Here is a 13,116-nt window from a genome sequence, read left to right on the forward strand (position 1 = left end):
CATTTACAGCAAAAAAAACCACATGATTATATTTTTCTTACTGTCAACCAATAAGACCAAAACCAACTTTGCAGGGATGTGCACAGGTACAGGCTAATGTTGCCCGGCTAACAGCCCATTTACCCTTATTGGCTGAATTACCCCTCTGGAGAAAAAACCTAAAAAAAACCTTTGTTTTTATTTATTTTTAATATACTTTTTTTTTTTTGCTGTTGAGGCAGTCCATCATTAGTAAAGTTGAATATGTTTTCTGACATAAACAATATATAGTGCAGGCACAAAATATAGGCTACTTGTAATTAAAATACATTAGTTTGAAATTTGTGCTGAGCTTTCAAATACTGTTGATTTTATAAATAATAACATACAATAATAAAGTACAACCCATTTCATCCACATTACAGTTCTTCTCTTTAGCACCCCCCGTGGACATTTCTTTCTCAAAACTCTGGCAGAATCTAGGCTACCTGAAAGTACGTATTTGTGAAGCTACAAAGAAGTGGCTAGAGGTACATATACCCCTTGAGACCAGGTTAAAAAACATCAGTGTGGCCTCCATCAGCAGGTTCAAACTCCTCTGAGACGCACAAAGTGCCGGCTTTTCTGACAACCTGCACAACTATAATTCAATCGTTACCCATGATATTACTTATGATAAGTTGGCAATAATAAATTACCCAAAAACAGTCTAAAAAGAATGAAAAGAGAAGTGTGTACAATGACTACATATGTTTAAAGAGGACTTATTCAGAAACTTTACGTAAGGAAAATACCACAAAGCAAAAACACTTAAGTATAGAATGCTACATTTAAAGCTCAAAGTATTAGCAAAATCTATTTATAGTATCCTAGGTAGAGTTTAGATTCTCTGCCCGAGCCTGACCCGAGCCCGGCCCGGATCGTTATTTTCCGCCACTATCCTCGGGCCAGGCCCTTGATCAAGCATTTGTGTTTTTTTAATCATTACTTTATTAGCCTAATTGGGTGGGGAGAAAGCTATGCCATAATCAGAAATATTATCTATATAGGCTATATTTAGGCCAAAGTAACAAATGTGTCCAAAAAGTTACACAAGTTGGACTACAGTTATAAAATGCAACACGTGTCATGCGCGGAGTCTCCTCCTCTCGCACACATCACACCGGGGCTGCTGGGCTGTATGGTGGAGCATCACACCAGGCCTGCTGGGCTGTATGGTGTAGCTTAAGTGCAACATGGAGCTTGAGGATGTAAAGAAAAAAAGAAAAACAGGAGAATTACCTTTGAGCAAGTTTGGAGGAAAATCGGAGGTATGGAACCATTTTAAACAAGTCGTGGGCAGTGACAACATATGTGTCGGCTTTGTCGAGTGCATTAGGCTAAGTGCGGCACGCTGCTTGCCTATGACAGCAAATAAAACAGGGACTTGGATGATGAACAGACACATGAAGCAGGCTCGCCGTGGCAGAAAAGATGATAGTCAGCCTTCAACGTCCTCTTTTGTTACTTCTCCAAGCATGAGGGCGAAGCAAGCCCTCACAGAGAAATGCGTTGAGTTCAAACAACCCACGTATTAAAAAAGTGTCGGGTTGAAATCAGGCTCGGGCTCATAATTCCAGTTAATGTGTCGGGCCGGGCCGGTCTCGGACACAATGTGCACAGGCTCGGGTAGGGTCAGGCTTGATTTTTTGGGCCAGATCTAAGCTCTAATCCTAGGTAAAATGACTCATCCAGAATTCAATTGTTTTGGGTCATGGTTGTGGTTTTCAGTTATTGTTCAGTTTGTGTTGTTTCCTTGTTTGTTCCGTGGTTGTGTGTTACCCGTGTTTGTTTTCCTTGTTCTATCCATGTGTATGTTTTATGCTTCAGTTTCCTGTTTTACTTTGTAGTGTCTGTTTTTCCTGCGTCATGTCTTTTTTTTACTTCCTGCCTTGTGTTTTCCTGCCTCTGTGATTGTCTGCCCCGCACTGATGTGTCTCACCTGTTCATCAGCCCTCATGTCACCTGTCCCTCGTTACTACCCTCGTTACCTTATGTATTTACTCTCTGTAATTTCATTGTCTGTTGTCGCTTCATTGTCTTTACTCCCTGCGTCATTCCCTGCGGTTTTTCCGGTGAGTTGCTTCTTTGTGGTGTATGCTTCTCTTAGTTTTCAGTGTTCCCCAGTGTGTTGGTTTTTGTTTGGATCTCAGTTGCCAGTTTTTTCCTGCCTGCTTTAGGAAACCTTTTGTTTGGAAGCTGTTTTATTAATTAAACATTTCAAATCTTCCTGCTGCCTCTTCGCCTCCACACTCTGCACTTTTGGGTCCAAGCCTGCTATTCCCTAGACGTGACAGTTTTGTGGGTAATGCCTCATTTTACAATTTAGATACAGCTACATTTAAATCCAAATAAATATTTGTTCAATATTGGGTTATAATTGGAAACCTAAGTCTGCATATCTGTCAAACTATTTGTTTAAAGGCAACATTTTTGCAGCTGACCTGCTGTGCCCTGACTACAAGACTCTCTGGGTTACACTAGCATTTCATTGAAATTAATTAAAATTTACCAAATGAACATTGTCTCTGTTTTCCAAATAATTAGTAGCTACCATACTACCTAGTTATGGGAAGGAAACTTCTCGGAAATTATTAGAAATTGTACTGAAATAACAGTCCCGTTAAGCTCATAGTCCTGTAAAACAAAGTGTTGCATAACAATACAGAACATGAATACAATAGAAAATGTACTTAGTTACTTTCCACCTATGGAGAAGAGAGGTCTTTTTTTCCAAACACATGTTCCAAAATACTTCCCAAAAAAAAATCCCTATGCTCCCAACAACTACTGTACCATAAGTGGGACATGCCGCTTCCAGTTGTTGCTATGGAGCCATTAAAATACAGTTTTACCAGGAAAACTCCCAGGCCCTGACTGTGTGAAGCAGATTATTACTCTTCACATCTCTGCTTAAATGGTAAATATTAACAATAAATCATCTTTTAAGATGAGTAGTTGACGTTTCTCCAGGCTCATGTAGTTGGGGCTGAACTCCTGAAATTTGATGGTGAACTTGATGTCCTTCTCTGGCTTGTTACAGTTGACCAGGACATTGGATTTGAGGACTGTACTGCAACTCTCCGCCTGCTCCCTCTTCAACAACTTGTAGAACTCATAATCCCTGCCTTGGTCTGCTTTGGGACAGATGATGTCCAGCTTGTTCCCGATGTCTGGGTAGATCACAAGGCCTTTTCCAGCCACAAACCTTGTTACATAACTGTTAAAATGTTACATAAAAGACCTGGGCTTACTTACTTCCTAAGTCCTTTTCCACACACACCACTCTTCATGTCATGACGTGAAAGGACGCTGGCGCTGTTTATTCGTCGCTTCTCCATCTGCTAATGCCTCTTGTGTTCCTGCTTGTTTGTATTCGCTGTACCCCTACCTCTGGACAGCCTCTCTACCTCTGGACGGCTCAGCTGGTTCCCGAAGCCGCTTGGGCTCCTTGACCGGACTGTCGCCTTGTCGGTTAGCCACTAGCTGGCTGCCCTCATTCACCCAACGCGTGGCGGCTAATGCTAGCTGCTACAGCGGCTAACCCGATTGCCGACCTCCTTCTCACAGGCAACCTCCAGCAGATGCGAGCCGTGACCGAGACTGGACTCCTGTCATGCCGTGGATCATTTTGGCACTCACATCATTCATCCACCTCTGTGCCCCTAGTCCATGGCTAACTGCTATCACGGAGCCCTCAGTCCCTCCGCACGGCATCATGTTCAAATATTCAACTCTGCAACTGGTCGATATCTCCAACTACTCCATTCCATCCTGCATCCCAGTCACCAAACAGCTCGGACTTCTACGTCGACCCCGTTACATCCACAGAAGCTCTCGCTGCAAGTTTGTTTACTTCCACCACGGACAATCCATTCCATCCATCTGTTCCTGCACACTCTGTTGCACCTCTCCCACGTCATCAGAATGCTTCCCCCACTGGATCACATAGGGCCGAACGCACCATCTGGCTGCAAAGAAAACCCGGACTGGACTACAGTGCTATTGACAGTGCACTTCACATACACCTATTCTCCAATCATTTGCAAATCCACTCACTGTCCCCCCTCAACTGCAACACCGCCCCTCCCCACCGACCACACTCACCGCTAAGATTTCTCCAGATTTCTCAGATTTCTCCAGCCTGCCCCCATCTCTCACCATGCCAACCTTGCCCTCCTCAACACCCGATCGCTCAACAATAAAGCCCCTGCCCTCCATGAACTAATCCTCGACAACACTCTGGACTTCGTTCTACTCACCGAAACGTGGCAACAACCCAACGACTTCTTCTCCCTCAACCAAGCATCCCCCCCTGGCTACAACTACATCTGCAAACCTTGCCCTTCCCGCCGTGGAGGTGGCCTCACCGTTATTTTTAATCAGAACTTCCGGATCACAGAACTCACTCTCCCCTCAGTATCATCATTTGAATTTCTCGCCTTCAAAGCTCTTTCCTCCATGACAGTCATCCTCATTTACCGGCCACCTTAACCAAATCCCTCCTTCCTCTCTGATTTTACTGAACTCCTCACACTAGCCTCATCTCTCTCTCCACGTCTGCTGCTACTCGGTGACTTAAACATCCACATGGACTGCAAGCTGTCATCAGAATTCACCATCTTACTACTGACAACTTCACTCTCACCCAACATGTCACATTCCCCACCCATGAAAAAGGACACATCCTCGACCTGGTCTGCTCCACAAATCAACTGGTGCTCGACCTCCATCCATGCCTCTTTCCCCTCTCTGATCACAAACTCATACGGTTCACCATCCCTTCTCCAACCCCACGCCCCCGCCTCCTCAGAGAAATCACCTTCCGCAATCTTAAATCTATTGATCCCCACCATCTCTCTGACCTGCTCTCTACCACTCTCCACCTGGACTCAACCCTCACCTCACCTGATGATCTCACAAACCACCTGAATTCCACCTTGTCTACCTCCCTCAACACTCTGGCCCCCCTCAAAACAAAAAATGTCACTTTTAACACTCACCCTGGTACACACCTGCACTCCGGAAAATGAAACAAACTGGCCACCAACTTGAACGTTTGACAAAAAAATCTGCTCTCACAGTCCACCATGAAGCCTATAAACTTCACCTCACTGCCTACAAAGATGCCCTCATTGCTGCCAAATCTGCCTACCTTTCCACCATCCTCACTAACCCCTGTCAAAACCCCAGAACCCTCTTCTCCACATCCCTCCTGACCTCCTGACCCCTCCTCCACACTGCCTCCTCTCCCAGTTTGACTCGGTCACCCCTCCTGAAATCTCTAAACTTGTCAGCTCTTCCAAACCCACCACCTGCTCCCTTGACTGCCTCCCTATTCCACTCCTGAAGTCTCAACAACTACCGCCCAATATCCAACCTACCCTTTCTGTCTAAAACCCTGGAATGTATAGTCGCCTCACAACTACAAACCCATCTTCATGCCAATAACCAATTTGAACCTTTCCAATCTGGCTTTTACCCCCTCCACAGCACAGAAACCACTCTCCTCAAGTCCTCAACGACCTCCTCATCTCTGCTGACACCGGTTCCCTCAACATCCTTATCCTCCTCGACCTGAGTGCAGCCTTCGATACCGTGAGCCATAACATCCTGCTCACCAGACTCAACGACTTCGGTATCGAAGGTACTGCACTCAGCTGTCTCCGCTCCTACCTTTCCAACAGATCCCACTTCATCTCTCTCCATAACCACACCTCTGCCACAGCCACAGTCACTCAAGGTGTTCCCCAAGGCTCCGTACTCGGCCCTCTCCTCTTCATCATCTACATCCTCCCCCTTGGTCAGATACTCCGCCACTTCAACCTGGACTTCCACTGTTATGCCGATGACACCCAGATCTACCACAGCACCAAATCCCCCCACAATCCTCCCCTCTCCCAAGTCAACTCCTGTCTGTCAGCTATTAAAACCTGGATGCAACACAACTTCCTCAAACTCAACAGCGATAAAACAGAATTCCTCCTCATAGGCTCCAAATCCACACTCAGCAAAATCAATAACCCCACTCTCACCATCGACGGCACCATTGTCTCCCCATCTCCCCAGGCCCGCAACCTTGGCGTGATCTTTGATTCCACCCTCTCCTTTGAGCCCCACATCCATTATGTCATTAAAACCTCCTTCTTTTACCTCCGCAACATCACCAAAATCAGACCCTCTCTCACACCCCCCGCTGCTGAAAGACTCATTCATGCCTTCATCTCGTCCCGACTGGACTACTGCAACTCACTTCTAGTCGGCATCTGCTCTACCTACATCAACCGACTCCAACTGGTCCAGAATGCAGCTGCCCGCCTCATCACCCGCTCCAAATCCTGGCACCACATCACTCCAGTACTAAAACAACTCCACTGGCTTCCTATCTCCCACCGGATCACCTACAAAATCCTGGTCCTCACCTACAAAGCCCTCCACCATCTGGCCCCCTCATACCTCACTGACCTCCTCTCCCCCTCCCAACCCTCACGGTCCCTCAGATCCACCTCAGCCGGTCACCTCTGCATCCACAAGTCCAAACTCCGCAGTTTTGGGGACAGAGCCTTCTCCAGGGCAGCTCCCAGGCTCTGGAACTCCCTCCCCCAAGAGATCCGCACCTCTGAGTCCTCACCAGCTTCCAGTCCCGCCTCAAGACCTATCTCTTCACCTCTGCCTATCCGTAGCCCCACGCCCCCTCCCTTCTCATCTGTGCCTGAATCTTGTTTTGTTTTGTTTTGTTTTGTTGTGTTTTTGTTTTTATTTTTATTATCTACCTGCCCTGTAAAGCGACTTTGAGTTCGTGAAAAGCGCTATATAAATTCAATTTATTATTAGGGCCCGAACGCCGACAGTGGCGAAGGCCCTATTGAAACTGAAGGAATTATTATTATTAGGGCCCGAGCACGAAAGTGCAAGGCTCAACGGTGCCTTGCACTGAAAGTGCGAAGGAACCTATTGTTTTTCATCAAATTATTATTATTAGTGCCCGAGCAGTGAAACTGCAAGGACCCTATTTTTTTTGGTCAGATTCAGATTTGGTCAGATTATTATTTTTACCAATTCCTCGTAGCATTTTTGAGGGGGTTAGCATGCATAAAAACTCACAGAAATTTGCACACGTGTCACAACTGGTGAAAATTGCAAAGTTCTGTAGTGACTGGGCTCGGGCGTTGCCAGGGGGCTCCATAACGCCCCCTAACGTGCGCCTTAAATTGGACAAAAGTAATAAGTTAATATACCAACTTTTGAGGGAACATAATTCTCATCTTCAAGTCCATGGTGCTATTTTTAGAAAAAATTACAAAATTCTATAATTGCCGAAATATTGGTTTTCGTGTAAAAATCTTCATTTTACGAACACTTGTTTGAGGACTTTAGGATGCACGAAAACTCTCAAAATTTTGCAGCCATGTGCACAATAGTAAACTCTTTCATCTGAATTCACATTTACATTTGGGAGTGGTATGGTTGCTCTATAGCGCCCCCTAATTGGTTTTAGCACTTGGGCACATTTTTGATGGCCTCAATATATACGAAAACTCACAAAAATTGGCGCCCACATAAACACCTGGGAGCTTTGAGACTGTACAGGCATTTGGCCCATACCTGTAAGTGGGCTCCATAGCGCCCCCTAATGCATGGAAGGCCTTAACTTGGACATAGTTGCTCCGATCTTCACCAGATTTAATACCCATATTGCTCTAATCATTGCGGACATATTTCCCATTTACCTTTATTAGCTCCACCCAACCGGAAGGCGGCCATTTTTAATTATGCATTTTTCAGGTGTTTTACATTCTTTCGAACACGTCCTAGGCCGTGATTTCAATGTTCTTGAATCTTTACAGGTAGTATCTGTTGTCCCTCATGACGAAAAGTTATCCAAAGAATTTTGATATTTGAAAAAATGCGCATGTTACAGCAACTTCCTGTCTAAACAGGAGTTGCTGTAACAATTTGGCAACAATTGTTCCGATTGCCCTGAAACTTGAAGACGTTGTTCCTTAGGGCCGGTTTAGCATCTGTGCCAAACTTGGCGGCAAGCGGCCATTAGATGGCGCCGTTTTAATTTTATTTCACTAATCGGCAATATATCGATACATGGGAAACCTACTTTGTCTAACTGCTCCTGGGGCGTGAGTCTGATTGGCACGAAAACTTGCATATAGACTCGGAGGACCCTCATGACAAAAAGTTATCAAAAGAATTTTGATAGCTAAAACAACGCGCAAGTTATGGAGGACCAACTTCCTGAAGGTGGGTGTCGAAACAGGAACGGTTGTATCTTGCCAACAGCTATTCCGATTTTTAAGTGGCATGTGGCATGTGCCAGTGGCATGTACTTCCGTACGCCAATTGCACCGTAGCGAGTAGTATGAAACGGCGAAAATCCATTTAAGAACAATGGTCAGGTTGGAGGATAGGTAAAACACAGGACTTTCACCCAGAAAAGCGGGGATCGAATCCTGTGTGTGACCTTGTGTCCTGTGATTGATATTTCCTTCTCACGTTTGTTGTTTTCCAAACCCTAACCCCGTGATTCTTTTCCTAAACCCAACCAGTTGTTCTTTTCCTGAACGTAACCTGCGTATGATGTTGCCTCGCAATAAGACATAGCCTCGCGATAACATGCCACTTGGCTTTAAAAAAGTGACACATGCCAGGACATGCCAGGACATGCCACTTCCTGCTGCCACATGCCACTTAAAAATCTAACTCCTACTGATTCCTATTTACATGAAACTTAGAATGTGTGGTCTACGTGTGATATTGCGTCCGCCAGTACCCCCTGGGCAAGGAGCGAGGGCCCGTCATCGCTGCTTGCAGCTTTAATTATTATTATTACACCAAATGAATTGGCTTTTTGAGGGGCTTAACATATTCAAAAACTTACCAAAATTGGCAGTCAACAGTATCACTCCATTGATTATTTCATAAGAAAAAAGTTGAGGTATGTTTTCTCTGTCAACTTTATAACTACAGATTTTAGTTTTGCTGTTTAAATATCCCATGATATCAGCTACAGTGGCATTACTGCGCGCATAGAAACATTTACAGTTACTAAAAAACAGCATTATCATCATTACAGTACATTTTGAAAGAAAACACTGATACATCACTACAATGCATCATTTAAAAGCAATAGCCTACAGAGACTGTAGAGAGGGTGCAAATAACTTATTTGGGTTGGTGATTTCAGGTAATTGATTTGAATGCCTTCAGAGCCGATCCGCGCAATTGTCACATAATATTCCTTCTTTTACACATGGTAGTCATATCTGTAGAGACTTATATAATGAAATAAGCCAGGGGGCGAACACAGACGCTGCTCTGGGCTCTAAATAAACCAGTGTGCTGTGTAACTTTGGATTCAGCGATTCATTCATAGTTCTGTTAACACATGCTCACTGTATTTTTACGTGTTGGAGAGGAGAGTAAAGTTCTCGCATTAACCGGTTTATTAAACCACTCAAACAGTGCCATAAAGTACATTATCCTTATTAGGCCTATTAGATGTGTTGCAATGTCTCAGAAAATAAAATGTACGCACGGTGTGTACAGGATTACTGCGCTACTGCGCACCTTACTTTGATTATGAACAGCCAAATGGTTATGCGTCGCTTTAAATTTAGCTGCCGCAAGGACTTGTGGGATGGCATTATCTCCTTTCGTAAAGGATGGTCCAGTGTATGCTACACTAAAGGATGTAACAAAGGAAGCATTGAAGCATCTTTCCTTATCACTTAGACAATTCCAACGGCTCTTATCATGGCAGCCACTTAACTACTTCTGGGTCATTTCACTCCGTTAGGAACCTTCCTAAGCAAATCTGACTATTCGACCGCAGCCCCAGAGAGCATCATGGCAAGGATGACAAGGGGGCTCACTGATTGTCACTTTCAATTTTTTTTCCAATAAATGGCTTTTGAAGGAAGGGACAATTTCTTCCCACAGTACAAACTAAACATAATTTATCCAGTCCTCTGCCACTGGAGCCTCAACAGTGGGGAGAAGGTGATTTTATTTCCAATGTTTTGTCCAATATTGTTGTGCTTTGCATCTAAGAGCCAGAAAAAGAAGCAGTACATTTGTTTGGACAATAATGCCGTGTCTTGAAAGCACTACAAGAGAGAGCTAACAGGTTGATTTTGTGTTTTGCTGTAAAAAGCCATGCTGGTGTTGTTCTTCAGTTTAGCCAGAGGTGGGCAGTGAAAGACTGAGCTGCAGCCTGTGTTGCATCAGCTGCTGCAGCAACTTTTAAACGGGTGAGAGACAAAAAAGATTTCCGTTATCTGCCTGACAATGGCAGCAATCCAAGCTGAGCACAATGGAAAAGTTTCCTCTCTGTCACGTTTTTTGGCTTGGGTTCACCTAAAGTCCAATCATGACATCCATTTGTGCATGAAGGTCCTTGTATGTAACTGTGAGGACGAAACAGGTGTGGATTTCATATTAAAATACATTTCCTGACAGGATACATTTAAAAAAAAAAGAAAAGACAATGACACTAGTGATTTGGTCAGTATGGTACAGCTTGAATTTCACCACACTTGAGAAAATAGTGTCTTGAATTACAGTAGGATACTAGCCTAAATTTTATGGAACTGGCACAATGGAAAATGGCAGAGAAAAAACAAGCTAGTAAGAGTAAAAGTTCAGGCAAGGCCAAATAAAGAGAAACTGCTCAGGATTGGGTTGTTGTAAAGCAATGAGCCTAAGGAAGGAATGTTTTGCATACATGGCCTGCATGCTGAATAATCTTTCTTCCCCCACAACCATGAGCACAAGTTCAATACACGTCCGCTCAGTGCCAAAAAAAGCACTGCATTTTTCTTCCTTTTAAGTATTCCCAAAGTTACTTTCAAATAACCTTTAGGGACTCTTGTTTAACAAGTTTTTCCGCTTTTCACTTCATTGAATGCACATGTGGAACTACACAAGCTGATAAATATCTACAGCAGAAAAACACAAGGTTAAATAATCTCATGTGACCCAAAAAACAAAACAATCTGAAACCCTGAATGCATGGAGATTAATTTGGCACAGGAGAGAGTAAAGGTTAAAAAACAAAATTAAATAAGTAATTGACTGGTCTGGTGAATTAACTGGTTTTCCAAGCCTGAAACAAGGTAACAATAGAATGTTACAGCTCGTGTGGCAAGTGACTTTATGAATAGTTTCTTTGATTTTCTTCTGAAACAAGAGGACTGTCAATAGGCCTCATTCACCAATATCTTAAGTTTTTTTCTTAAATTTGTTCTTAAAGTTCCTAAGAAAAGTCTACTTCTGATTCATGACGTGTTCTTAAATAGCAGAATTGTTTGTAGGTGTTTTCTTAGAATGATGAATCCCAATGTTTTCATAAATTGAAAGCTTGTTGCTTGCTCCTACAATATTTAGCATAGGTAAACGCCCCGTTAATTCCAATAAAAGGGCATGAGATGGCAGGGCCGTGTGCACACTTAGAGAAATGTCAAAGACGTGGTAAAAACGGTGGAGGCCTCGACTCCAAAAGAAAGAAAAACTTTAGTAATTCTGAAGTGGAGGTACTGCTGCAAAAAGTAAGCGAGAAATGAGTTATCATATTTAGAAGCGTCAGCAGTGGATACAAAGCAGCAAATAAAACTGATGCATGGAATGCAATTACTCATGCAGAGAACGCTGTATCTGTAGAAGGGCGCAGAACTGATGTAAAAAAGAAATGGTTTGATCTGAAATCGGAGGCAAAAATAAATAAATACGTCATTGTGTGGTGTAGTCCTAGTCTGCGTATATGTGATCAATCACTTATTATTGGTTGGCAAGGTTCCCTGTTAACATAATTGATGTGAATTGAAGGCAAGGCAAGTTTATTTATATAGGCCTGGCACAAATCATACACAGTGGCGATTCAAATGCTTTACAAATGAGCAGAAGTGTAAGTGTAGTATGTATTTATTAAAACAAACATAATTATAGGTAAAAAAAAAAAAAAAAAAGAGAAAATAATTAGACATTTTAAATTAAAATGGACGAAAATGGTATAACTACTTATTTTGTGCGAACATGTCAGCCTGCAATAGTGCGTAAGAGTGCTCTTGAGTGTGCGTAGATTCTGACCAAATCCCAAATAAGAAAACATTGGTGAATGACAGAATCTTTGTGAAAACTGCGTAAGTGGGGTTTAAGAATAAATTTGTTCTTAAGAATGTTTGGTGAATAAGGCCCATTGTTCTTTTGTCCTAGATCAGAGATCTTCAACACGGAGTCTACAACCCCTAGGGGGTCCTCAGAGTTACTGCAGCAACCAGAACTCAAATATGCCCCCGCCAAAACATGTACACTGCTTTTAAAGTCCAACAGGATTACTGTAATTGCCAAATGTATTGTAAGATTTACAAAGTAACACCATAAATGTGTAGTGTGCCAGCATTGAAGCATTTCAATATAAAAACAATTTGATTGTAAATTGTTTTTATATTGAAAGCAGTTTTCTCTAAAGAGTTATTTCACCTAGGTCCTAAATGTGCCTGGTGTAATCAGATACAGTAAATAAATAATATATATAGATCTGTGAACATGTAGACCTTTATGTTGACGCACAAACTAACCTGCTGTTTTGTAACTCTGTTGTCCTCTGTTAGCAGTCCAACCAGTGAACGAAAAAATTAAACTTGGCAACACTTCATAAGTAGCCCAGTTCTGCAGGAAAACCACAGTCATGGAAACCCTGTTCCTGACGCGGAATTTAGGTAATACAACAAAAGCAACACACATAGCAAGAAAAGTAGATTTACAAATCATGGCATTATGCCTCTGGGACCTACTCATTTTTGTGGTATTTCTTCATTATCAGTTTGCAAAAATAACCATACAGATGTCAGATTGAGAGAGAGCATTTGATGCCAACAGAGCCTTCAGGACAACCAAGAAGTTGCCCTTTTAGGGAACTTTGGCCCTGCTTCTGTCAGAGTCATGGTCACACACCCCTGCACACAGTCCAAACATTTTTAGAGAATAAGTAACTCAACCAAAGAGAATTTGAAGTCTGGAAAAAGAGTACAGTAAACTCACTTTAATTTGCATCCAAGACTTTGAGAATTACTTGTCTTGTTTACA

Source organism: Sander lucioperca, chromosome 1, assembly GCF_008315115.2.
Source record: "Sander lucioperca isolate FBNREF2018 chromosome 1, SLUC_FBN_1.2, whole genome shotgun sequence".
Classification (NCBI taxonomy): Eukaryota; Metazoa; Chordata; class Actinopteri; order Perciformes; family Percidae; genus Sander; species Sander lucioperca.